General features: G+C 50.8%; 23 non-coding genes across 23 annotated transcripts; all 23 read left to right on the forward strand.

The window, feature by feature from the left end:
- Positions 1 to 120: 120 nt before the first annotated feature.
- trnay-gua (transfer RNA tyrosine (anticodon GUA)) lies at positions 121 to 207 on the forward strand. The gene is given in 2 exon segments: positions 121 to 157; positions 172 to 207. It is a non-coding gene; the product is annotated as a tRNA-Tyr (tRNA).
- A 1,277-nt stretch (positions 208 to 1,484) lies between these two features.
- On the forward strand, positions 1,485 to 1,571 carry trnay-gua (transfer RNA tyrosine (anticodon GUA)). Its single transcript is given in 2 exon segments — positions 1,485 to 1,521; positions 1,536 to 1,571. It is a non-coding gene; the product is annotated as a tRNA-Tyr (tRNA).
- A 1,277-nt stretch (positions 1,572 to 2,848) lies between these two features.
- trnay-gua (transfer RNA tyrosine (anticodon GUA)) lies at positions 2,849 to 2,935 on the forward strand. Its single transcript is given in 2 exon segments — positions 2,849 to 2,885; positions 2,900 to 2,935. It is a non-coding gene; the product is annotated as a tRNA-Tyr (tRNA).
- Positions 2,936 to 4,894: 1,959 nt separating this feature from the next.
- On the forward strand, positions 4,895 to 4,981 carry trnay-gua (transfer RNA tyrosine (anticodon GUA)). The gene is given in 2 exon segments: positions 4,895 to 4,931; positions 4,946 to 4,981. It is a non-coding gene; the product is annotated as a tRNA-Tyr (tRNA).
- A 595-nt stretch (positions 4,982 to 5,576) lies between these two features.
- Positions 5,577 to 5,663, forward strand: trnay-gua (transfer RNA tyrosine (anticodon GUA)). Its single transcript is given in 2 exon segments — positions 5,577 to 5,613; positions 5,628 to 5,663. It is a non-coding gene; the product is annotated as a tRNA-Tyr (tRNA).
- Positions 5,664 to 7,622: 1,959 nt separating this feature from the next.
- trnay-gua (transfer RNA tyrosine (anticodon GUA)) lies at positions 7,623 to 7,709 on the forward strand. Its single transcript is given in 2 exon segments — positions 7,623 to 7,659; positions 7,674 to 7,709. It is a non-coding gene; the product is annotated as a tRNA-Tyr (tRNA).
- A 1,277-nt stretch (positions 7,710 to 8,986) lies between these two features.
- trnay-gua (transfer RNA tyrosine (anticodon GUA)) lies at positions 8,987 to 9,073 on the forward strand. Its single transcript is given in 2 exon segments — positions 8,987 to 9,023; positions 9,038 to 9,073. It is a non-coding gene; the product is annotated as a tRNA-Tyr (tRNA).
- Positions 9,074 to 9,668: 595 nt separating this feature from the next.
- trnay-gua (transfer RNA tyrosine (anticodon GUA)) lies at positions 9,669 to 9,755 on the forward strand. Its single transcript is given in 2 exon segments — positions 9,669 to 9,705; positions 9,720 to 9,755. It is a non-coding gene; the product is annotated as a tRNA-Tyr (tRNA).
- A 595-nt stretch (positions 9,756 to 10,350) lies between these two features.
- trnay-gua (transfer RNA tyrosine (anticodon GUA)) lies at positions 10,351 to 10,437 on the forward strand. Its single transcript is given in 2 exon segments — positions 10,351 to 10,387; positions 10,402 to 10,437. It is a non-coding gene; the product is annotated as a tRNA-Tyr (tRNA).
- Positions 10,438 to 11,032: 595 nt separating this feature from the next.
- Positions 11,033 to 11,119, forward strand: trnay-gua (transfer RNA tyrosine (anticodon GUA)). The gene is given in 2 exon segments: positions 11,033 to 11,069; positions 11,084 to 11,119. It is a non-coding gene; the product is annotated as a tRNA-Tyr (tRNA).
- A 595-nt stretch (positions 11,120 to 11,714) lies between these two features.
- trnay-gua (transfer RNA tyrosine (anticodon GUA)) lies at positions 11,715 to 11,801 on the forward strand. The gene is given in 2 exon segments: positions 11,715 to 11,751; positions 11,766 to 11,801. It is a non-coding gene; the product is annotated as a tRNA-Tyr (tRNA).
- Positions 11,802 to 12,396: 595 nt separating this feature from the next.
- Positions 12,397 to 12,483, forward strand: trnay-gua (transfer RNA tyrosine (anticodon GUA)). Its single transcript is given in 2 exon segments — positions 12,397 to 12,433; positions 12,448 to 12,483. It is a non-coding gene; the product is annotated as a tRNA-Tyr (tRNA).
- A 595-nt stretch (positions 12,484 to 13,078) lies between these two features.
- trnay-gua (transfer RNA tyrosine (anticodon GUA)) lies at positions 13,079 to 13,165 on the forward strand. Its single transcript is given in 2 exon segments — positions 13,079 to 13,115; positions 13,130 to 13,165. It is a non-coding gene; the product is annotated as a tRNA-Tyr (tRNA).
- A 595-nt stretch (positions 13,166 to 13,760) lies between these two features.
- Positions 13,761 to 13,847, forward strand: trnay-gua (transfer RNA tyrosine (anticodon GUA)). The gene is given in 2 exon segments: positions 13,761 to 13,797; positions 13,812 to 13,847. It is a non-coding gene; the product is annotated as a tRNA-Tyr (tRNA).
- A 595-nt stretch (positions 13,848 to 14,442) lies between these two features.
- Positions 14,443 to 14,529, forward strand: trnay-gua (transfer RNA tyrosine (anticodon GUA)). Its single transcript is given in 2 exon segments — positions 14,443 to 14,479; positions 14,494 to 14,529. It is a non-coding gene; the product is annotated as a tRNA-Tyr (tRNA).
- Positions 14,530 to 15,124: 595 nt separating this feature from the next.
- Positions 15,125 to 15,211, forward strand: trnay-gua (transfer RNA tyrosine (anticodon GUA)). Its single transcript is given in 2 exon segments — positions 15,125 to 15,161; positions 15,176 to 15,211. It is a non-coding gene; the product is annotated as a tRNA-Tyr (tRNA).
- A 1,277-nt stretch (positions 15,212 to 16,488) lies between these two features.
- trnay-gua (transfer RNA tyrosine (anticodon GUA)) lies at positions 16,489 to 16,575 on the forward strand. The gene is given in 2 exon segments: positions 16,489 to 16,525; positions 16,540 to 16,575. It is a non-coding gene; the product is annotated as a tRNA-Tyr (tRNA).
- A 595-nt stretch (positions 16,576 to 17,170) lies between these two features.
- Positions 17,171 to 17,257, forward strand: trnay-gua (transfer RNA tyrosine (anticodon GUA)). The gene is given in 2 exon segments: positions 17,171 to 17,207; positions 17,222 to 17,257. It is a non-coding gene; the product is annotated as a tRNA-Tyr (tRNA).
- A 595-nt stretch (positions 17,258 to 17,852) lies between these two features.
- trnay-gua (transfer RNA tyrosine (anticodon GUA)) lies at positions 17,853 to 17,939 on the forward strand. The gene is given in 2 exon segments: positions 17,853 to 17,889; positions 17,904 to 17,939. It is a non-coding gene; the product is annotated as a tRNA-Tyr (tRNA).
- Positions 17,940 to 19,216: 1,277 nt separating this feature from the next.
- Positions 19,217 to 19,303, forward strand: trnay-gua (transfer RNA tyrosine (anticodon GUA)). Its single transcript is given in 2 exon segments — positions 19,217 to 19,253; positions 19,268 to 19,303. It is a non-coding gene; the product is annotated as a tRNA-Tyr (tRNA).
- Positions 19,304 to 19,898: 595 nt separating this feature from the next.
- trnay-gua (transfer RNA tyrosine (anticodon GUA)) lies at positions 19,899 to 19,985 on the forward strand. The gene is given in 2 exon segments: positions 19,899 to 19,935; positions 19,950 to 19,985. It is a non-coding gene; the product is annotated as a tRNA-Tyr (tRNA).
- A 595-nt stretch (positions 19,986 to 20,580) lies between these two features.
- On the forward strand, positions 20,581 to 20,667 carry trnay-gua (transfer RNA tyrosine (anticodon GUA)). The gene is given in 2 exon segments: positions 20,581 to 20,617; positions 20,632 to 20,667. It is a non-coding gene; the product is annotated as a tRNA-Tyr (tRNA).
- A 1,277-nt stretch (positions 20,668 to 21,944) lies between these two features.
- trnay-gua (transfer RNA tyrosine (anticodon GUA)) lies at positions 21,945 to 22,031 on the forward strand. The gene is given in 2 exon segments: positions 21,945 to 21,981; positions 21,996 to 22,031. It is a non-coding gene; the product is annotated as a tRNA-Tyr (tRNA).
- The last annotated feature ends 376 nt before the right edge of the window (positions 22,032 to 22,407 follow it).

The raw sequence follows: 22,407 nt of genomic DNA on the forward strand, positions 1-22,407 counted from the left end.
TTAAGTTCAGGGGCTAGGGCTAGGCTTTTGCCGGATGTACTCGCTCTACAATCATAGGAGTGCATGAGAGTCTGTCCTAAACGCACTTGTCAGTTTTCAGTCCAACCTTTTAGCATAGCACCTTCGATAGCTCAGTTGGTAGAGCGGAGGACTGTAGTTGTTAATAAGGCCATCCTTAGGTCGCCGGTTCAAATCCGGCTCGAAGGAGACTTTTCTTTTCCCTCGTGCCACTGCGGGATATCATGGCCAGGTGCCTGCCTGCAGATGCACTGGCATGCCAGAGTGCAATATGCTGAAGGCAGTGACGGATCATTTACATTGTTCCATTCAAATTTCTCAAACTTTATCTTGCCTCCCTAAAAGACTTGCAGACTTGAAAACATAAAGCCACGCTGGTGTGGGTGTGTGGAGGTGGTGAATGAGGCAGCAACGTGTCGTTTAGAAGTTTGGCAAAAAAGGAAGTAGCAGAAGGAGGACGCTTTACATTCCTTCAACCTACACAGCCCAGCATGTGGGTGGGGGGGGGACCTTCCAGAGTCTTGTAGTGGACTTGGTGTGCAAGAAAGCACACACTTCCCTGACCGGGAATCGAACCCAGCCGCAGCGGTGAGAGCGCCGAATCCTAGCCACTAGACCACCAGGGCCACCGTTTTCAGCTACGTCTGAAAGGAAGGAGATAGGATTAAGTTCAGGGGCTAGGGCTAGGCTTTTGCCGGATGTACTCGCTCTACAATCATAGGAGTGCATGAGAGTCTGTCCTAAACGCACTTGTCAGTTTTCAGTCCAATCCCTTAGCATAGCACCTTCAATAGCTCAGTTGGTAGAGCGGAGGACTGTAGTTGTTAATAAGGCGATCCTTAGGTCGTTGGTTCAAATCCGGCTCGAAGGAGACTTTTCTTTTCCCTCGTGCCACTGCGGGATATCATGGCCAGGTGCCTGCCTGCAGATGCACTGGCATGCCAGAGTGCAATATGCTGAAGGCAGTGACGGATCATTTACATTGTTCCATTCAAATTTCTCAAACTTTATCTTGCCTCCCTAAAAGACTTGCAGACTTGAAAACATAAAGCCACGCTGGTGTGGGTGTGTGGAGGTGGTGAATGAGGCAGCAACGTGTCGTTTAGAAGTTTGGCAAAAAAGGAAGTAGCAGAAGGAGGACGCTTTACATTCCTTCAACCTACACAGCCCAGCATGTGGGTGGGGGGGGGACCTTCCAGAGTCTTGTAGTGGACTTGGTGTGCAAGAAAGCACACACTTCCCTGACCGGGAATCGAACCCGGCCGCAGCGGTGAGAGCGCCGAATCCTAGCCACTAGACCACCAGGGCCACCGTTTTCAGCTACGTCTGAAAGGAAGGAGATAGGATTAAGTTCAGGGGCTAGGGCTAGGCTTTTGCCGGATGTACTCGCTCTGCAATCATAGGAGTGCATGAGAGTCTGTCCTAAACGCACTTGTCAGTTTTCAGTCCAACCCTTTAGCATAGCACCTTCGATAGCTCAGTTGGTAGAGCGGAGGACTGTAGTTGTTAATAAGGCGATCCTTAGGTCGCTGGTTCAAATCCGGCTCGAAGGAGACTTTTCTTTTCCCTCGTGCCACTGCGGGATATCATGGCCAGGTGCCTGCCTGCAGATGCACTGGCATGCCAGAGTGCAATATGCTGAAGGCAGTGACGGATCATTTACATTGTTCCATTCAAATTTCTCAAACTTTATCTTGCCTCCCTAAAAGACTTGCAGACTTGAAAACATAAAGCCACGCTGGTGTGGGTGTGTGGAGGTGGTGAATGAGGCAGCAACGTGTCGTTTAGAAGTTTGGCAAAAAAGGAAGTAGCAGAAGGAGGACGCTTTACATTCCTTCAACCTACACAGCCCAGCATGTGGGTGGGGGGGGGACCTTCCAGAGTCTTGTAGTGGACTTGGTGTGCAAGAAAGCACACACTTCCCTGACCGGGAATCGAACCCGGCCGCAGCGGTGAGAGCGCCGAATCCTAGCCACTAGACCACCAGGGCCACCGTTTTCAGCTACGTCTGAAAGGAAGGAGATAGGATTAAGTTCAGGGGCTAGGGCTAGGCTTTTGCCGGATGTACTCGCTCTACAATCATAGGAGTGCATGAGAGTCTGTCCTAAACGCACTTGTCAGTTTTCAGTCCAACCCTTTAGCACAGCACCTTCGATAGCTCAGTTGGTAGAGCGGAGGACTGTAGTTGTTAATAAGGCGATCCTTAGGTCGTTGGTTCAAATCCGGCTCGAAGGAGACTTTTCTTTTCCCTCGTGCCACTGCGGGATATCATGGCCAGGTGCCTGCCTGCAGATGCACTGGCATGCCAGAGTGCAATATGCTGAAGGCAGTGACGGATCATTTACATTGTTCCATTCAAATTTCTCAAACTTTATCTTGCCTCCCTAAAAGACTTGCAGACTTGAAAACATAAAGCCACGCTGGTGTGGGTGTGTGGAGGTGGTGAATGAGGCAGCAACGTGTCGTTTAGAAGTTTGGCAAAAAAGGAAGTAGCAGAAGGAGGACGCTTTACATTCCTTCAACCTACACAGCCCAGCATGTGGGTGGGGGGGGGACCTTCCAGAGTCTTGTAGTGGACTTGGTGTGCAAGAAAGCACACACTTCCCTGACCGGGAATCGAACCCGGCCGCAGCGGTGAGAGCGCCGAATCCTAGCCACTAGACCACCAGGGCCACCGTTTTCAGCTACGTCTGAAAGGAAGGAGATAGGATTAAGTTCAGGGGCTAGGGCTAGGCTTTTGCCGGATGTACTCGCTCTACAATCATAGGAGTGCATGAGAGTCTGTCCTAAACGCACTTGTCAGTTTTCAGTCCAACCTTTTAGCATAGCACCTTCGATAGCTCAGTTGGTAGAGCGGAGGACTGTAGTTGTTAATAAGGCCATCCTTAGGTCGCCGGTTCAAATCCGGCTCGAAGGAGACTTTTCTTTTCCCTCGTGCCACTGCGGGATATCATGGCCAGGTGCCTGCCTGCAGATGCACTGGCATGCCAGAGTGCAATATGCTGAAGGCAGTGACGGATCATTTACATTGTTCCATTCAAATTTCTCAAACTTTATCTTGCCTCCCTAAAAGACTTGCAGACTTGAAAACATAAAGCCACGCTGGTGTGGGTGTGTGGAGGTGGTGAATGAGGCAGCAACGTGTCGTTTAGAAGTTTGGCAAAAAAGGAAGTAGCAGAAGGAGGACGCTTTACATTCCTTCAACCTACACAGCCCAGCATGTGGGTGGGGGGGGGACCTTCCAGAGTCTTGTAGTGGACTTGGTGTGCAAGAAAGCACACACTTCCCTGACCGGGAATCGAACCCGGCCGCAGCGGTGAGAGCGCCGAATCCTAGCCACTAGACCACCAGGGCCACCGTTTTCAGCTACGTCTGAAAGGAAGGAGATAGGATTAAGTTCAGGGGCTAGGGCTAGGCTTTTGCCGGATGTACTCGCTCTACAATCATAGGAGTGCATGAGAGTCTGTCCTAAACGCACTTGTCAGTTTTCAGTCCAATCCCTTAGCATAGCACCTTCGATAGCTCAGTTGGTAGAGCGGAGGACTGTAGTTGTTAATAAGGCGATCCTTAGGTCGTTGGTTCAAATCCGGCTCGAAGGAGACTTTTCTTTTCCCTCGTGCCACTGCGGGATATCATGGCCAGGTGCCTGCCTGCAGATGCACTGGCATGCCAGAGTGCAATATGCTGAAGGCAGTGACGGATCATTTACATTGTTCCATTCAAATTTCTCAAACTTTATCTTGCCTCCCTAAAAGACTTGCAGACTTGAAAACATAAAGCCACGCTGGTGTGGGTGTGTGGAGGTGGTGAATGAGGCAGCAACGTGTCGTTTAGAAGTTTGGCAAAAAAGGAAGTAGCAGAAGGAGGACGCTTTACATTCCTTCAACCTACACAGCCCAGCATGTGGGTGGGGGGGGGACCTTCCAGAGTCTTGTAGTGGACTTGGTGTGCAAGAAAGCACACACTTCCCTGACCGGGAATCGAACCCGGCCGCAGCGGTGAGAGCGCCGAATCCTAGCCACTAGACCACCAGGGCCACCGTTTTCAGCTACGTCTGAAAGGAAGGAGATAGGATTAAGTTCAGGGGCTAGGGCTAGGCTTTTGCCGGATGTACTCGCTCTACAATCATAGGAGTGCATGAGAGTCTGTCCTAAACGCACTTGTCAGTTTTCAGTCCAACCCTTTAGCACAGCACCTTCGATAGCTCAGTTGGTAGAGCGGAGGACTGTAGTTGTTAATAAGGCGATCCTTAGGTCGTTGGTTCAAATCCGGCTCGAAGGAGACTTTTCTTTTCCCTCGTGCCACTGCGGGATATCATGGCCAGGTGCCTGCCTGCAGATGCACTGGCATGCCAGAGTGCAATATGCTGAAGGCAGTGACGGATCATTTACATTGTTCCATTCAAATTTCTCAAACTTTATCTTGCCTCCCTAAAAGACTTGCAGACTTGAAAACATAAAGCCATGCTGGTGTGGGTGTGTGGAGGTGGTGAATGAGGCAGCAACGTGTCGTTTAGAAGTTTGGCAAAAAAGGAAGTAGCAGAAGGAGGACGCTTTACATTCCTTCAACCTACACAGCCCAGCATGTGGGTGGGGGGGGGACCTTCCAGAGTCTTGTAGTGGACTTGGTGTGCAAGAAAGCACACACTTCCCTGACCGGGAATCGAACCCGGCCGCAGCGGTGAGAGCGCCGAATCCTAGCCACTAGACCACCAGGGCCGCCGTTTTCAGCTACGTCTGAAAGGAAGGAGATAGGATTAAGTTCAGGGGCTAGGGCTAGGCTTTTGCCGGATTTACTCGCTCTGCAATCATAGGAGTGCATGAGAGTCTGTCCTAAACGCACTTGTCAGTTTTCAGTCCAACCCTTTAGCATAGCACCTTCGATAGCTCAGTTGGTAGAGCGGAGGACTGTAGTTGTTAATAAGGTGATCCTTAGGTCGCTGGTTCAAATCCGGCTCGAAGGAGACTTTTCTTTTCCCTCGTGCCACTGCGGGATATCATGGCCAGGTGCCTGCCTGCAGATGCACTGGCATGCCAGAGTGCAATATGCTGAAGGCAGTGACGGATCATTTACATTGTTCCATTCAAACTTCTCAAACTTTATCTTGCCTCCCTAAAAGACTTGCAGACTTGAAAACATAAAGCCACGCTGGTGTGGGTGTGTGGAGGTGGTGAATGAGGCAGCAACGTGTCGTTTAGAAGTTTGGCAAAAAAGGAAGTAGCAGAAGGAGGACGCTTTACATTCCTTCAACCTACACAGCCCAGCATGTGGGTGGGGGGGGGACCTTCCAGAGTCTTGTAGTGGACTTGGTGTGCAAGAAAGCACACACTTCCCTGACCGGGAATCGAACCCGGCCGCAGCGGTGAGAGCGCCGAATCCTAGCCACTAGATCACCAGGGCCACCGTTTTCAGCTACGTCTGAAAGGAAGGAGATAGGATTAAGTTCAGGGGCTAGGGCTAGGCTTTTGCCGGATGTACTCGCTCTACAATCATAGGAGTGCATGAGAGTCTGTCCTAAACGCACTTGTCAGTTTTCAGTCCAACCTTTTAGCATAGCACCTTCGATAGCTCAGTTGGTAGAGCGGAGGACTGTAGTTGTTAATAAGGCGATCCTTAGGTCGCTGGTTCAAATCCAGCTCGAAGGAGACTTTTCTTTTCCCTCGTGCCACTGCGGGATATCATGGCCAGGTGCCTGCCTGCAGATGCACTGGCATGCCAGAGTGCAATATGCTGAAGGCAGTGACGGATCATTTACATTGTTCCATTCAAATTTCTCAAACTTTATCTTGCCTCCCTAAAAGACTTGCAGACTTGAAAACATAAAGCCACGCTGGTGTGGGTGTGTGGAGGTGGTGAATGAGGCAGCAACGTGTCGTTTAGAAGTTTGGCAAAAAAGGAAGTAGCAGAAGGAGGACGCTTTACATTCCTTCAACCTACACAGCCCAGCATGTGGGTGGGGGGGGGACCTTCCAGAGTCTTGTAGTGGACTTGGTGTGCAAGAAAGCACACAATTCCCTGACCGGGAATCGAACCCGGCCGCAGCGGTGAGAGCGCCGAATCCTAGCCACTAGACCACCAGGGCCACCGTTTTCAGCTACGTCTGAAAGGAAGGAGATAGGATTAAGTTCAGGGGCTAGGGCTAGGCTTTTGCCGGATGTACTCGCTCTACAATCATAGGAGTGCATGAGAGTCTGTCCTAAACGCACTTGTCAGTTTTCAGTCCAATCCCTTAGCATAGCACCTTCGATAGCTCAGTTGGTAGAGTGGAGGACTGTAGTTGTTAATAAGGCGATCCTTATGTCGTTGGTTCAAATCCGGCTCGAAGGAGACTTTTCTTTTCCCTCGTGCCACTGCGGGATATCATGGCCAGGTGCCTGCCTGCAGATGCACTGGCATGCCAGAGTGCAATATGCTGAAGGCAGTGACGGATCATTTACATTGTTCCATTCAAATTTCTCAAACTTTATCTTGCCTCCCTAAAAGACTTGCAGACTTGAAAACATAAAGCCACGCTGGTGTGGGTGTGTGGAGGTGGTGAATGAGGCAGCAACGTGTCGTTTAGAAGTTTGGCAAAAAAGGAAGTAGCAGAAGGAGGACGCTTTACATTCCTTCAACCTACACAGCCCAGCATGTGGGTGGGGGGGGGACCTTCCAGAGTCTTGTAGTGGACTTGGTGTGCAAGAAAGCACACACTTCCCTGACCGGGAATCGAACCCGGCCGCAGCGGTGAGAGCGCCGAATCCTAGCCACTAGACCACCAGGGCCACCGTTTTCAGCTACGTCTGAAAGGAAGGAGATAGGATTAAGTTCAGGGGCTAGGGCTAGGCTTTTGCCGGATGTACTCGCTCTACAATCATAGGAGTGCATGAGAGTCTGTCCTAAACGCACTTGTCAGTTTTCAGTCCAATCCCTTAGCATAGCACCTTCGATAACTCAGTTGGTAGAGCGGAGGAATGTAGTTGTTAATAAGGCGATCCTTAGGTCGTTGGTTCAAATCCGGCTCGAAGGAGACTTTTCTTTTCCCTCGTGCCACTGCGGGATATCATGGCCAGGTGCCTGCCTGCAGATGCACTGGCATGCCAGAGTGCAATATGCTGAAGGCAGTGACGGATCATTTACATTGTTCCATTCAAATTTCTCAAACTTTATCTTGCCTCCCTAAAAGACTTGCAGACTTGAAAACATAAAGCCACGCTGGTGTGGGTGTGTGGAGGTGGTGAATGAGGCAGCAACGTGTCGTTTAGAAGTTTGGCAAAAAAGGAAGTAGCAGAAGGAGGACGCTTTACATTCCTTCAACCTACACAGCCCAGCATGTGGGTGGGGGGGGGACCTTCCAGAGTCTTGTAGTGGACTTGGTGTGCAAGAAAGCACACACTTCCCTGACCGGGAATCGAACCCGGCCGCAGCGGTGAGAGCGCCGAATCCTAGCCACTAGACCACCAGGGCCACCGTTTTCAGCTACGTCTGAAAGGAAGGAGATAGGATTAAGTTCAGGGGCTAGGGCTAGGCTTTTGCCGGATGTACTCGCTCTGCAATCATAGGAGTGCATGAGAGTCTGTCCTAAACGCACTTGTCAGTTTTCAGTCCAACCCTTTAGCATAGCACCTTCGATAGCTCAGTTGGTAGAGCGGAGGACTGTAGTTGTTAATAAGGCGATCCTTAGGTCGCTGGTTCAAATCCGGCTCGAAGGAGACTTTTCTTGTCCCTCGTGCCACTGCGGGATATCATGGCCAGGTGCCTGCCTGCAGATGCACTGGCATGCCAGAGTGCAATATGCTGAAGGCAGTGACGGATCATTTACATTGTTCCATTCAAATTTCTCAAACTTTATCTTGCCTCCCTAAAAGACTTGCAGACTTGAAAACATAAAGCCACGCTGGTGTGGGTGTGTGGAGGTGGTGAATGAGGCAGCAACGTGTCGTTTAGAAGTTTGGCAAAAAAGGAAGTAGCAGAAGGAGGACGCTTTACATTCCTTCAACCTACACAGCCCAGCATGTGGGTGGGGGGGGGACCTTCCAGAGTCTTGTAGTGGACTTGGTGTGCAAGAAAGCACACACTTCCCTGACCGGGAATCGAACCCGGCCGCAGCGGTGAGAGCGCCGAATCCTAGCCACTAGACCACCAGGGCCACCGTTTTCAGCTACGTCTGAAAGGAAGGAGATAGGATTAAGTTCAGGGGCTAGGGCTAGGCTTTTGCCGGATGTACTCGCTCTACAATCATAGGAGTGCATGAGAGTCTGTCCTAAACGCACTTGTCAGTTTTCAGTCCAACCCTTTAGCATAGCACCTTCGATAGCTCAGTTGGTAGAGCGGAGGACTGTAGTTGTTAATAAGGCGATCCTTAGGTCGCTGGTTCAAATCCGGCTCAAAGGAGACTTTTCTTTTCCCTCGTGCCACTGCGGGATATCATGGCCAGGTGCCTGCCTGCAGATGCACTGGCATGCCAGAGTGCAATATGCTGAAGGCAGTGACGGATCATTTACATTGTTCCATTCAAATTTCTCAAACTTTATCTTGCCTCCCTAAAAGACTTGCAGACTTGAAAACATAAAGCCACGCTGGTGTGGGTGTGTGGAGGTGGTGAATGAGGCAGCAACGTGTCGTTTAGAAGTTTGGCAAAAAAGGAAGTAGCAGAAGGAGGACGCTTTACATTCCTTCAACCTACACAGCCCAGCATGTGGGTGGGGGGGGGACCTTCCAGAGTCTTGTAGTGGACTTGGTGTGCAAGAAAGCACACACTTCCCTGACCGGGAATCGAACCCGGCCGCAGCGGTGAGAGCGCCGAATCCTAGCCACTAGACCACCAGGGCCACCGTTTTCAGCTACGTCTGAAAGGAAGGAGATAGGATTAAGTTCAGGGGCTAGGGCTAGGCTTTTGCCGGATGTACTCGCTCTACAATCATAGGAGTGCATGAGAGTCTGTCCTAAACGCACTTGTCAGTTTTCAGTCCAACCCTTTAGCATAGCACCTTCGATAGCTCAGTTGGTAGAGCGGAGGACTGTAGTTGTTAATAAGGCGATCCTTAGGTCGCTGGTTCAAATCCGGCTCGAAGGAGACTTTTCTTTTCCCTCGTGCCACTGCGGGATATCATGGCCAGGTGCCTGCCTGCAGATGCACTGGCATGCCAGAGTGCAATATGCTGAAGGCAGTGACGGATCATTTACATTGTTCCATTCAAATTTCTCAAACTTTATCTTGCCTCCCTAAAAGACTTGCAGACTTGAAAACATAAAGCCACGCTGGTGTGGGTGTGTGGAGGTGGTGAATGAGGCAGCAACGTGTCGTTTAGAAGTTTGGCAAAAAAGGAAGTAGCAGAAGGAGGACGCTTTACATTCCTTCAACCTACACAGCCCAGCATGTGGGTGGGGGGGGGACCTTCCAGAGTCTTGTAGTGGACTTGGTGTGCAAGAAAGCACACACTTCCCTGACCTGGAATCGAACCCGGCCGCAGCGGTGAGAGCGCCGAATCCTAGCCACTAGACCACCAGGGCCACCGTTTTCAGCTACGTCTGAAAGGAAGGAGATAGGATTAAGTTCAGGGGCTAGGGCTAGGCTTTTGCCGGATGTACTCGCTCTGCAATCATAGGAGTGCATGAGAGTCTGTCCTAAACGCACTTGTCAGTTTTCAGTCCAACCCTTTAGCATAGCACCTTCGATAGCTCAGTTGGTAGAGCGGAGGACTGTAGTTGTTAATAAGGCGATCCTTAGGTCGCTGGTTCAAATCCGGCTCGAAGGAGACTTTTCTTTTCCCTCGTGCCACTGCGGGATATCATGGCCAGGTGCCTGCCTGCAGATGCACTGGCATGCCAGAGTGCAATATGCTGAAGGCAGTGACGGATCATTTACATTGTTCCATTCAAATTTCTCAAACTTTATCTTGCCTCCCTAAAAGACTTGCAGACTTGAAAACATAAAGCCATGCTGGTGTGGGTGTGTGGAGGTGGTGAATGAGGCAGCAACGTGTCGTTTAGAAGTTTGGCAAAAAAGGAAGTAGCAGAAGGAGGACGCTTTACATTCCTTCAACCTACACAGCCCAGCATGTGGGTGGGGGGGGGACCTTCCAGAGTCTTGTAGTGGACTTGGTGTGCAAGAAAGCACACACTTCCCTGACCGGGAATCGAACCCGGCCGCAGCGGTGAGAGCGCCGAATCCTAGCCACTAGACCACCAGGGCCGCCGTTTTCAGCTACGTCTGAAAGGAAGGAGATAGGATTAAGTTCAGGGGCTAGGGCTAGGCTTTTGCCGGATGTACTCGCTCTGCAATCATAGGAGTGCATGAGAGTCTGTCCTAAACGCACTTGTCAGTTTTCAGTCCAACCCTTTAGCATAGCACCTTCGATAGCTCAGTTGGTAGAGCGGAGGACTGTAGTTGTTAATAAGGCGATCCTTAGGTCGCTGGTTCAAATCCGGCTCGAAGGAGACTTTTCTTTTCCCTCGTGCCACTGCGGGATATCATGGCCAGGTGCCTGCCTGCAGATGCACTGGCATGCCAGAGTGCAATATGCTGAAGGCAGTGACGGATCATTTACATTGTTCCATTCAAATTTCTCAAACTTTATCTTGCCTCCCTAAAAGACTTGCAGACTTGAAAACATAAAGCCACGCTGGTGTGGGTGTGTGGAGGTGGTGAATGAGGCAGCAACGTGTCGTTTAGAAGTTTGGCAAAAAAGGAAGTAGCAGAAGGAGGACGCTTTACATTCCTTCAACCTACACAGCCCAGCATGTGGGTGGGGGGGGGACCTTCCAGAGTCTTGTAGTGGACTTGGTGTGCAAGAAAGCACACACTTCCCTGACCGGGAATCGAACCCGGCCGCAGCGGTGAGAGCGCCGAATCCTAGCCACTAGACCACCAGGGCCGCCGTTTTCAGCTACGTCTGAAAGGAAGGAGATAGGATTAAGTTCAGGGGCTAGGGCTAGGCTTTTGCCGGATGTACTCGCTCTGCAATCATAGGAGTGCATGAGAGTCTGTCCTAAACGCACTTGTCAGTTTTCAGTCCAACCCTTTAGCATAGCACCTTCGATAGCTCAGTTGGTAGAGCGGAGGACTGTAGTTGTTAATAAGGCGATCCTTAGGTCGCTGGTTCAAATCCGGCTCGAAGGAGACTTTTCTTTTCCCTCGTGCCACTGCGGGATATCATGGCCAGGTGCCTGCCTGCAGATGCACTGGCATGCCAGAGTGCAATATGCTGAAGGCAGTGACGGATCATTTACATTGTTCCATTCAAATTTCTCAAACTTTATCTTGCCTCCCTAAAAGACTTGCAGACTTGAAAACATAAAGCCACGCTGGTGTGGGTGTGTGGAGGTGGTGAATGAGGCAGCAACGTGTCGTTTAGAAGTTTGGCAAAAAAGGAAGTAGCAGAAGGAGGACGCTTTACATTCCTTCAACCTACACAGCCCAGCATGTGGGTGGGGGGGGGACCTTCCAGAGTCTTGTAGTGGACTTGGTGTGCAAGAAAGCACACACTTCCCTGACCGGGAATCGAACCCGGCCGCAGCGGTGAGAGCGCCGAATCCTAGCCACTAGACCACCAGGGCCACCGTTTTCAGCTACGTCTGAAAGGAAGGAGATAGGATTAAGTTCAGGGGCTAGGGCTAGGCTTTTGCCGGATGTACTCGCTCTACAATCATAGGAGTGCATGAGAGTCTGTCCTAAACGCACTTGTCAGTTTTCAGTCCAACCTTTTAGCATAGCACCTTCGATAGCTCAGTTGGTAGAGCGGAGGACTGTAGTTGTTAATAAGGCGATCCTTAGGTCGCTGGTTCAAATCCGGCTCGAAGGAGACTTTTCTTTTCCCTCGTGCCACTGCGGGATATCATGGCCAGGTGCCTGCCTGCAGATGCACTGGCATGCCAGAGTGCAATATGCTGAAGGCAGTGACGGATCATTTACATTGTTCCATTCAAATTTCTCAAACTTTATCTTGCCTCCCTAAAAGACTTGCAGACTTGAAAACATAAAGCCACGCTGGTGTGGGTGTGTGGAGGTGGTGAATGAGGCAGCAACGTGTCGTTTAGAAGTTTGGCAAAAAAGGAAGTAGCAGAAGGAGGACGCTTTACATTCCTTCAACCTACACAGCCCAGCATGTGGGTGGGGGGGGGACCTTCCAGAGTCTTGTAGTGGACTTGGTGTGCAAGAAAGCACACACTTCCCTGACCGGGAATCGAACCCGGCCGCAGCGGTGAGAGCGCCGAATCCTAGCCACTAGACCACCAGGGCCACCGTTTTCAGCTACGTCTGAAAGGAAGGAGATAGGATTAAGTTCAGGGGCTAGGGCTAGGCTTTTGCCGGATGTACTCGCTCTACAATCATAGGAGTGCATGAGAGTCTGTCCTAAACGCACTTGTCAGTTTTCAGTCCAACCCTTTAGCATAGCACCTTCGATAGCTCAGTTGGTAGAGCGGAGGACTGTAGTTGTTAATAAGGCGATCCTTAGGTCGCTGGTTCAAATCCGGCTCGAAGGAGACTTTTCTTTTCCCTCGTGCCACTGCGGGATATCATGGCCAGGTGCCTGCCTGCAGATGCACTGGCATGCCAGAGTGCAATATGCTGAAGGCAGTGACGGATCATTTACATTGTTCCATTCAAATTTCTCAAACTTTATCTTGCCTCCCTAAAAGACTTGCAGACTTGAAAACATAAAGCCACGCTGGTGTGGGTGTGTGGAGGTGGTGAATGAGGCAGCAACGTGTCGTTTAGAAGTTTGGCAAAAAAGGAAGTAGCAGAAGGAGGACGCTTTACATTCCTTCAACCTACACAGCCCAGCATGTGGGTGGGGGGGGGACCTTCCAGAGTCTTGTAGTGGACTTGGTGTGCAAGAAAGCACACACTTCCCTGACCGGGAATCGAACCCGGCCGCAGCGGTGAGAGCGCCGAATCCTAGCCACTAGACCACCAGGGCCGCCGTTTTCAGCTACGTCTGAAAGGAAGGAGATAGGATTAAGTTCAGGGGCTAGGGCTAGGCTTTTGCCGGATGTACTCGCTCTGCAATCATAGGAGTGCATGAGAGTCTGTCCTAAACGCACTTGTCAGTTTTCAGTCCAACCCTTTAGCATAGCACCTTCGATAGCTCAGTTGGTAGAGCGGAGGACTGTAGTTGTTAATAAGGCGATCCTTAGGTCGCTGGTTCAAATCCGGCTCGAAGGAGACTTTTCTTTTCCCTCGTGCCACTGCGGGATATCATGGCCAGGTGCCTGCCTGCAGATGCACTGGCATGCCAGAGTGCAATATGCTGAAGGCAGTGACGGATCATTTACATTGTTCCATTCAAATTTCTCAAACTTTATCTTGCCTCCCTAAAAGACTTGCAGACTTGAAAACATAAAGCCACGCTGGTGTGGGTGTGTGGAGGTGGTGAATGAGGCAGCAACGTGTCGTTTAGAAGTTTGGCAAAAAAGGAAGTAGCAGAAGGAGGACGCTTTACATTCCTTCAACCTACACAGCCCAGCATGTGGGTGGGGGGGGGACCTTCCAGAGTCTTGTAGTGGACTTGGTGTGCAAGAAAGCACACACTTCCCTGACCGGGAATCGAACCCGGCCGCAGCGGTGAGAGCGCCGAATCCTAGCCACTAGACCACCAGGGCCACCGTTTTCAGCTACGTCTGAAAGGAAGGAGATAGGATTAAGTTCAGGGGCTAGGGCTAGGCTTTTGCCGGATGTACTCGCTCTACAATCATAGGAGTGCATGAGAGTCTGTCCTAAACGCACTTGTCAGTTTTCAGTCCAACCTTTTAGCATAGCACCTTCGATAGCTCAGTTGGTAGAGCGGAGGACTGTAGTTGTTAATAAGGCGATCCTTAGGTCGCTGGTTCAAATCCGGCTCGAAGGAGACTTTTCTTTTCCCTCGTGCCACTGCGGGATATCATGGCCAGGTGCCTGCCTGCAGATGCACTGGCATGCCAGAGTGCAATATGCTGAAGGCAGTGACGGATCATTTACATTGTTCCATTCAAATTTCTCAAACTTTATCTTGCCTCCCTAAAAGACTTGCAGACTTGAAAACATAAAGCCACGCTGGTGTGGGTGTGTGGAGGTGGTGAATGAGGCAGCAACGTGTCGTTTAGAAGTTTGGCAAAAAAGGAAGTAGCAGAAGGAGGACGCTTTACATTCCTTCAACCTACACAGCCCAGCATGTGGGTGGGGGGGGGACCTTCCAGAGTCTTGTAGTGGACTTGGTGTGCAAGAAAGCACACACTTCCCTGACCGGGAATCGAACCCGGCCGCAGCGGTGAGAGCGCCGAATCCTAGCCACTAGACCACCAGGGCCACCGTTTTCAGCTACGTCTGAAAGGAAGGAGATAGGATTAAGTTCAGGGGCTAGGGCTAGGCTTTTGCCGGATGTACTCGCTCTACAATCATAGGAGTGCATGAGAGTCTGTCCTAAACGCACTTGTCAGTTTTCAGTCCAACCCTTTAGCATAGCACCTTCGATAGCTCAGTTGGTAGAGCGGAGGACTGTAGTTGTTAATAAGGCGATCCTTAGGTCGCTGGTTCAAATCCGGCTCGAAGGAGACTTTTCTTTTCCCTCGTGCCACTGCGGGATATCATGGCCAGGTGCCTGCCTGCAGATGCACTGGCATGCCAGAGTGCAATATGCTGAAGGCAGTGACGGATCATTTACACTGTTCCATTCAAATTTCTCAAACTTTATCTTGCCTCCCTAAAAGACTTGCAGACTTGAAAACATAAAGCCACGCTGGTGTGGGTGTGTGGAGGTGGTGAATGAGGCAGCAACGTGTCGTTTAGAAGTTTGGCAAAAAAGGAAGTAGCAGAAGGAGGACGCTTTACATTCCTTCAACCTACACAGCCCAGCATGTGGGTGGGGGGGGGACCTTCCAGAGTCTTGTAGTGGACTTGGTGTGCAAGAAAGCACACACTTCCCTGACCGGGAATCGAACCCGGCCGCAGCGGTGAGAGCGCCGAATCCTAGCCACTAGACCACCAGGGCCGCCGTTTTCAGCTACGTCTGAAAGGAAGGAGATAGGATTAAGTTCAGGGGCTAGGGCTAGGCTTTTGCCGGATGTACTCGCTCTGCAATCATAGGAGTGCATGAGAGTCTGTCCTAAACGCACTTGTCAGTTTTCAGTCCAACCCTTTAGCATAGCACCTTCGATAGCTCAGTTGGTAGAGCGGAGGACTGTAGTTGTTAATAAGGCGATCCTTAGGTCGCTGGTTCAAATCCGGCTCGAAGGAGACTTTTCTTTTCCCTCGTGCCACTGCGGGATATCATGGCCAGGTGCCTGCCTGCAGATGCACTGGCATGCCAGAGTGCAATATGCTGAAGGCAGTGACGGATCATTTACACTGTTCCATTCAAATTTCTCAAACTTTATCTTGCCTCCCTAAAAGACTTGCAGACTTGAAAACATAAAGCCACGCTGGTGTGGGTGTGTGGAGGTGGTGAATGAGGCAGCAACGTGTCGTTTAGAAGTTTGGCAAAAAAGGAAGTAGCAGAAGGAGGACGCTTTACATTCCTTCAACCTACACAGCCCAGCATGTGGGTGGGGGGGGGACCTTCCAGAGTCTTGTAGTGGACTTGGTGTGCAAGAAAGCACACACTTCCCTGACCGGGAATCGAACCCGCCTGCAGCGGTGAGAGCGCCGAATCCTAGCCACTAGACCACCAGGGCCACCGTTTTCAGCTACGTCTGAAAGGAAGGAGATAGGATTAAGTTCAGGGGCTAGGGCTAGGCTTTTGCCGGATGTACTCGCTCTACAATCATAGGAGTGCATGAGAGTCTGTCCTAAACGCACTTGTCAGTTTTCAGTCCAACCCTTTAGCACAGCACCTTCGATAGCTCAGTTGGTAGAGCGGAGGACTGTAGTTGTTAATAAGGCGATCCTTAGGTCGTTGGTTCAAATCCGGCTCGAAGGAGACTTTTCTTTTCCCTCGTGCCACTGCGGGATATCATGGCCAGGTGCCTGCCTGCAGATGCACTGGCATGCCAGAGTGCAATATGCTGAAGGCAGTGACGGATCATTTACATTGTTCCATTCAAATTTCTCAAACTTTATCTTGCCTCCCTAAAAGACTTGCAGACTTGAAAACATAAAGCCATGCTGGTGTGGGTGTGTGGAGGTGGTGAATGAGGCAGCAACGTGTCGTTTAGAAGTTTGGCAAAAAAGGAAGTAGCAGAAGGAGGACGCTTTACATTCCTTCAACCTACACAGCCCAGCATGTGGGTGGGGGGGGGACCTTCCAGAGTCTTGTAGTGGACTTGGTGTGCAAGAAAGCACACACTTCCCTGACCGGGAATCGAACCCGGCCGCAGCGGTGAGAGCGCCGAATCCTAGCCACTAGACCACCAGGGCCGCCGTTTTCAGCTACGTCTGAAAGGAAGGAGATAGGATTAAGTTCAGGGGCTAGGGCTAGGCTTTTGCCGGATGTACTCGCTCTGCAATCATAGGAGTGCATGAGAGTCTGTCCTAAACGCACTTGTCAGTTTTCAGTCCAACCCTTTAGCATAGCACCTTCGATAGCTCAGTTGGTAGAGCGGAGGACTGTAGTTGTTAATAAGGCGATCCTTAGGTCGCTGGTTCAAATCCGGCTCGAAGGAGACTTTTCTTTTCCCTCGTGCCACTGCGGGATATCATGGCCAGGTGCCTGCCTGCAGATGCACTGGCATGCCAGAGTGCAATATGCTGAAGGCAGTGACGGATCATTTACATTGTTCCATTCAAATTTCTCAAACTTTATCTTGCCTCCCTAAAAGACTTGCAGACTTGAAAACATAAAGCCACGCTGGTGTGGGTGTGTGGAGGTGGTGAATGAGGCAGCAACGTGTCGTTTAGAAGTTTGGCAAAAAAGGAAGTAGCAGAAGGAGGACGCTTTACATTCCTTCAACCTACACAGCCCAGCATGTGGGTGGGGGGGGGACCTTCCAGAGTCTTGTAGTGGACTTGGTGTGCAAGAAAGCACACACTTCCCTGACCGGGAATCGAACCCGGCCGCAGCGGTGAGAGCGCCGAATCCTAGCCACTAGACCACCAGGGCCGCCGTTTTCAGCTACGTCTGAAAGGAAGGAGATAGGATTAAGTTCAGGGGCTAGGGCTAGGCTTTTGCCGGATGTACTCGCTCTGCAATCATAGGAGTGCATGAGAGTCTGTCCTAAACGCACTTGTCAGTTTTCAGTCCAACCCTTTAGCATAGCACCTTCGATAGCTCAGTTGGTAGAGCGGAGGACTGTAGTTGTTAATAAGGCGATCCTTAGGTCGCTGGTTCAAATCCGGCTCGAAGGAGACTTTTCTTTTCCCTCGTGCCACTGCGGGATATCATGGCCAGGTGCCTGCCTGCAGATGCACTGGCATGCCAGAGTGCAATATGCTGAAGGCAGTGACGGATCATTTACATTGTTCCATTCAAATTTCTCAAACTTTATCTTGCCTCCCTAAAAGACTTGCAGACTTGAAAACATAAAGCCACGCTGGTGTGGGTGTGTGGAGGTGGTGAATGAGGCAGCAACGTGTCGTTTAGAAGTTTGGCAAAAAAGGAAGTAGCAGAAGGAGGACGCATTACATTCCTTCAACCTACACAGCCCAGCATGTGGGTGGGGGGGGGACCTTCCAGAGTCTTGTAGTGGACTTGGTGTGCAAGAAAGCACACACTTCCCTGACCGGGAATCGAACCCGGCCGCAGCGGTGAGAGCGCCGAATCCTAGCCACTAGACCACCAGGGCCACCGTTTTCAGCTACGTCTGAAAGGAAGGAGATAGGATTAAGTTCAGGGGCTAGGGCTAGGCTTTTGCCGGATGTACTCGCTCTACAATCATAGGAGTGCATGAGAGTCTGTCCTAAACGCACTTGTCAGTTTTCAGTCCAACCTTTTAGCATAGCACCTTCGATAGCTCAGTTGGTAGAGCGGAGGACTGTAGTTGTTAATAAGGCGATCCTTAGGTCGCTGGTTCAAATCCGGCTCGAAGGAGACTTTTCTTTTCCCTCGTGCCACTGCGGGATATCATGGCCAGGTGCCTGCCTGCAGATGCACTGGCATGCCAGAGTGCAATATGCTGAAGGCAGTGACGGATCATTTACATTGTTCCATTCAAATTTCTCAAACTTTATCTTGCCTCCCTAAAAGACTTGCAGACTTGAAAACATAAAGCCACGCTGGTGTGGGTGTGTGGAGGTGGTGAATGAGGCAGCAACGTGTCGTTTAGAAGTTTGGCAAAAAAGGAAGTAGCAGAAGGAGGACGCTTTACATTCCTTCAACCTACACAGCCCAGCATGTGGGTGGGGGGGGGACCTTCCAGAGTCTTGTAGTGGACTTGGTGTGCAAGAAAGCACACACTTCCCTGACCGGGAATCGAACCCGGCCGCAGCGGTGAGAGCGCCGAATCCTAGCCACTAGACCACCAGGGCCACCGTTTTCAGCTACGTCTGAAAGGAAGGAGATAGGATTAAGTTCAGGGGCTAGGGCTAGGCTTTTGCCGGATGTACTCGCTCTACAATCATAGGAGTGCATGAGAGTCTGTCCTAAACGCACTTGTCAGTTTTCAGTCCAATCCCTTAGCATAGCACCTTCGATAGCTCAGTTGGTAGAGCGGAGGACTGTAGTTGTTAATAAGGCGATCCTTAGGTCGTTGGTTCAAATCCGGCTCGAAGGAGACTTTTCTTTTCCCTCGTGCCACTGCGGGATATCATGGCCAGGTGCCTGCCTGCAGATGCACTGGCATGCCAGAGTGCAATATGCTGAAGGCAGTGACGGATCATTTACATTGTTCCATTCAAATTTCTCAAACTTTATCTTGCCTCCCTAAAAGACTTGCAGACTTGAAAACATAAAGCCACGCTGGTGTGGGTGTGTGGAGGTGGTGAATGAGGCAGCAACGTGTCGTTTAGAAGTTTGGCAAAAAAGGAAGTAGCAGAAGGAGGACGCTTTACATTCCTTCAACCTACACAGCCCAGCATGTGGGTGGGGGGGGGACCTTCCAGAGTCTTGTAGTGGACTTGGTGTGCAAGAAAGCACACACTTCCCTGACCGGGAATCGAACCCGGCCGCAGCGGTGAGAGCGCCGAATCCTAGCCACTAGACCACCAGGGCCGCCGTTTTCAGCTACGTCTGAAAGGAAGGAGATAGGATTAAGTTCAGGGGCTAGGGCTAGGCTTTTGCCGGATGTACTCGCTCTGCAATCATAGGAGTGCATGAGAGTCTGTCCTAAACGCACTTGTCAGTTTTCAGTCCAACCCTTTAGCATAGCACCTTCGATAGCTCAGTTGGTAGAGCGGAGGACTGTAGTTGTTAATAAGGCGATCCTTAGGTCGCTGGTTCAAATCCGGCTCGAAGGAGACTTTTCTTTTCCCTCGTGCCACTGCGGGATATCATGGCCAGGTGCCTGCCTGCAGATGCACTGGCATGCCAGAGTGCAATATGCTGAAGGCAGTGACGGATCATTTACATTGTTCCATTCAAATTTCTCAAACTTTATCTTGCCTCCCTAAAAGACTTGCAGACTTGAAAACATAAAGCCACGCTGGTGTGGGTGTGTGGAGGTGGTGAATGAGGCAGCAACGTGTCGTTTAGAAGTTTGGCAAAAAAGGAAGTAGCAGAAGGAGGACGCTTTACATTCCTTCAACCTACACAGCCCAGCATGTGGGTGGGGGGGGGACCTTCCAGAGTCTTGTAGTGGACTTGGTGTGCAAGAAAGCACACACTTCCCTGACCGGGAATCGAACCCGGCCGCAGCGGTGAGAGCGCCGAATCCTAGCCACTAGACCACCAGGGCCGCCGTTTTCAGCTACGTCTGAAAGGAAGGAGATAGGATTAAGTTCAGGGGCTAGGGCTAGGCTTTTGCCGGATGTACTCGCTCTGCAATCATAGGAGTGCATGAGAGTCTGTCCTAAACGCACTTGTCAGTTTTCAGTCCAACCCTTTAGCATAGCACCTTCGATAGCTCAGTTGGTAGAGCGGAGGACTGTAGTTGTTAATAAGGCGATCCTTAGGTCGCTGGTTCAAATCCGGCTCGAAGGAGACTTTTCTTTTCCCTCGTGCCACTGCGGGATATCATGGCCAGGTGCCTGCCTGCAGATGCACTGGCATGCCAGAGTGCAATATGCTGAAGGCAGTGACGGATCATTTACATTGTTCCATTCAAATTTCTCAAACTTTATCTTGCCTCCCTAAAAGACTTGCAGACTTGAAAACATAAAGCCACGCTGGTGTGGGTGTGTGGAGGTGGTGAATGAGGCAGCAACGTGTCGTTTAGAAGTTTGGCAAAAAAGGAAGTAGCAGAAGGAGGACGCTTTACATTCCTTCAACCTACACAGCCCAGCATGTGGGTGGGGGGGGGACCTTCCAGAGTCTTGTAGTGGACTTGGTGTGCAAGAAAGCACACACTTCCCTGACCGGGAATCGAACCCGGCCGCAGCGGTGAGAGCGCCGAATCCTAGCCACTAGACCACCAGGGCCACCGTTTTCAGCTACGTCTGAAAGGAAGGAGATAGGATTAAGTTCAGGGGCTAGGGCTAGGCTTTTGCCGGATGTACTCGCTCTACAATCATAGGAGTGCATGAGAGTCTGTCCTAAACGCACTTGTCAGTTTTCAGTCCAACCTTTTAGCATAGCACCTTCGATAGCTCAGTTGGTAGAGCGGAGGACTGTAGTTGTTAATAAGGCGATCCTTAGGTCGCTGGTTCAAATCCGGCTCGAAGGAGACTTTTCTTTTCCCTCGTGCCACTGCGGGATATCATGGCCAGGTGCCTGCCTGCAGATGCACTGGCATGCCAGAGTGCAATATGCTGAAGGCAGTGACGGATCATTTACATTGTTCCATTCAAATTTCTCAAACTTTATCTTGCCTCCCTAAAAGACTTGCAGACTTGAAAACATAAAGCCACGCTGGTGTGGGTGTGTGGAGGTGGTGAATGAGGCAGCAACGTGTCGTTTAGAAGTTTGGCAAAAAAGGAAGTAGCAGAAGGAGGACGCTTTACATTCCTTCAACCTACACAGCCCAGCATGTGGGTGGGGGGGGGACCTTCCAGAGTCTTGTAGTGGACTTGGTGTGCAAGAAAGCACACACTTCCCTGACCGGGAATCGAACCCGGCCGCAGCGGTGAGAGCGCCGAATCCTAGCCACTAGACCACCAGGGCCACCGTTTTCAGCTACGTCTGAAAGGAAGGAGATAGGATTAAGTTCAGGGGCTAGGGCTAGGCTTTTGCCGGATGTACTCGCTCTACAATCATAGGAGTGCATGAGAGTCTGTCCTAAACGCACTTGTCAGTTTTCAGTCCAATCCCTTAGCATAGCACCTTCGATAGCTCAGTTGGTAGAGCGGAGGACTGTAGTTGTTAATAAGGCGATCCTTAGGTCGTTGGTTCAAATCCGGCTCGAAGGAGACTTTTCTTTTCCCTCGTGCCACTGCGGGATATCATGGCCAGGTGCCTGCCTGCAGATGCACTGGCATGCCAGAGTGCAATATGCTGAAGGCAGTGACGGATCATTTACATTGTTCCATTCAAATTTCTCAAACTTTATCTTGCCTCCCTAAAAGACTTGCAGACTTGAAAACATAAAGCCACGCTGGTGTGGGTGTGTGGAGGTGGTGAATGAGGCAGCAACGTGTCGTTTAGAAGTTTGGCAAAAAAGGAAGTAGCAGAAGGAGGACGCTTTACATTCCTTCAACCTACACAGCCCAGCATGTGGGTGGGGGGGGGACCTTCCAGAGTCTTGTAGTGGACTTGGTGTGCAAGAAAGCACACACTTCCCTGACCGGGAATCGAACCCGGCCGCAGCGGTGAGAGCGCCGAATCCTAGCCACTAGACCACCAGGGCCACCGTTTTCAGCTACGTCTGAAAGGAAGGAGATAGGATTAAGTTCAGGGGCTAGGGCTAGGCTTTTGCCGGATGTACTCGCTCTGCAATCATAGGAGTGCATGAGAGTCTGTCCTAAACGCACTTGTCAGTTTTCAGTCCAACCCTTTAGCATAGCACCTTCGATAGCTCAGTTGGTAGAGCGGAGGACTGTAGTTGTTAATAAGGCGATCCTTAGGTCGCTGGTTCAAATCCAGCTCGAAGGAGACTTTTCTTTTCCCTCGTGCCACTGCGGGATATCATGGCCAGGTGCCTGCCTGCAGATGCACTGGCATGCCAGAGTGCAATATGCTGAAGGCAGTGACGGATCATTTACATTGTTCCATTCAAATTTCTCAAACTTTATCTTGCCTCCCTAAAAGACTTGCAGACTTGAAAACATAAAGCCACGCTGGTGTGGGTGTGTGGAGGTGGTGAATGAGGCAGCAACGTGTCGTTTAGAAGTTTGGCAAAAAAGGAAGTAGCAGAAGGAGGACGCTTTACATTCCTTCAACCTACACAGCCCAGCATGTGGGTGGGGGGGGGACCTTCCAGAGTCTTGTAGTGGACTTGGTGTGCAAGAAAGCACACACTTCCCTGACC

This window comes from Hoplias malabaricus, unplaced genomic scaffold, assembly GCF_029633855.1.
Source record: "Hoplias malabaricus isolate fHopMal1 unplaced genomic scaffold, fHopMal1.hap1 scaffold_100, whole genome shotgun sequence".
NCBI classification, from domain to species: domain Eukaryota; kingdom Metazoa; phylum Chordata; class Actinopteri; order Characiformes; family Erythrinidae; genus Hoplias; species Hoplias malabaricus.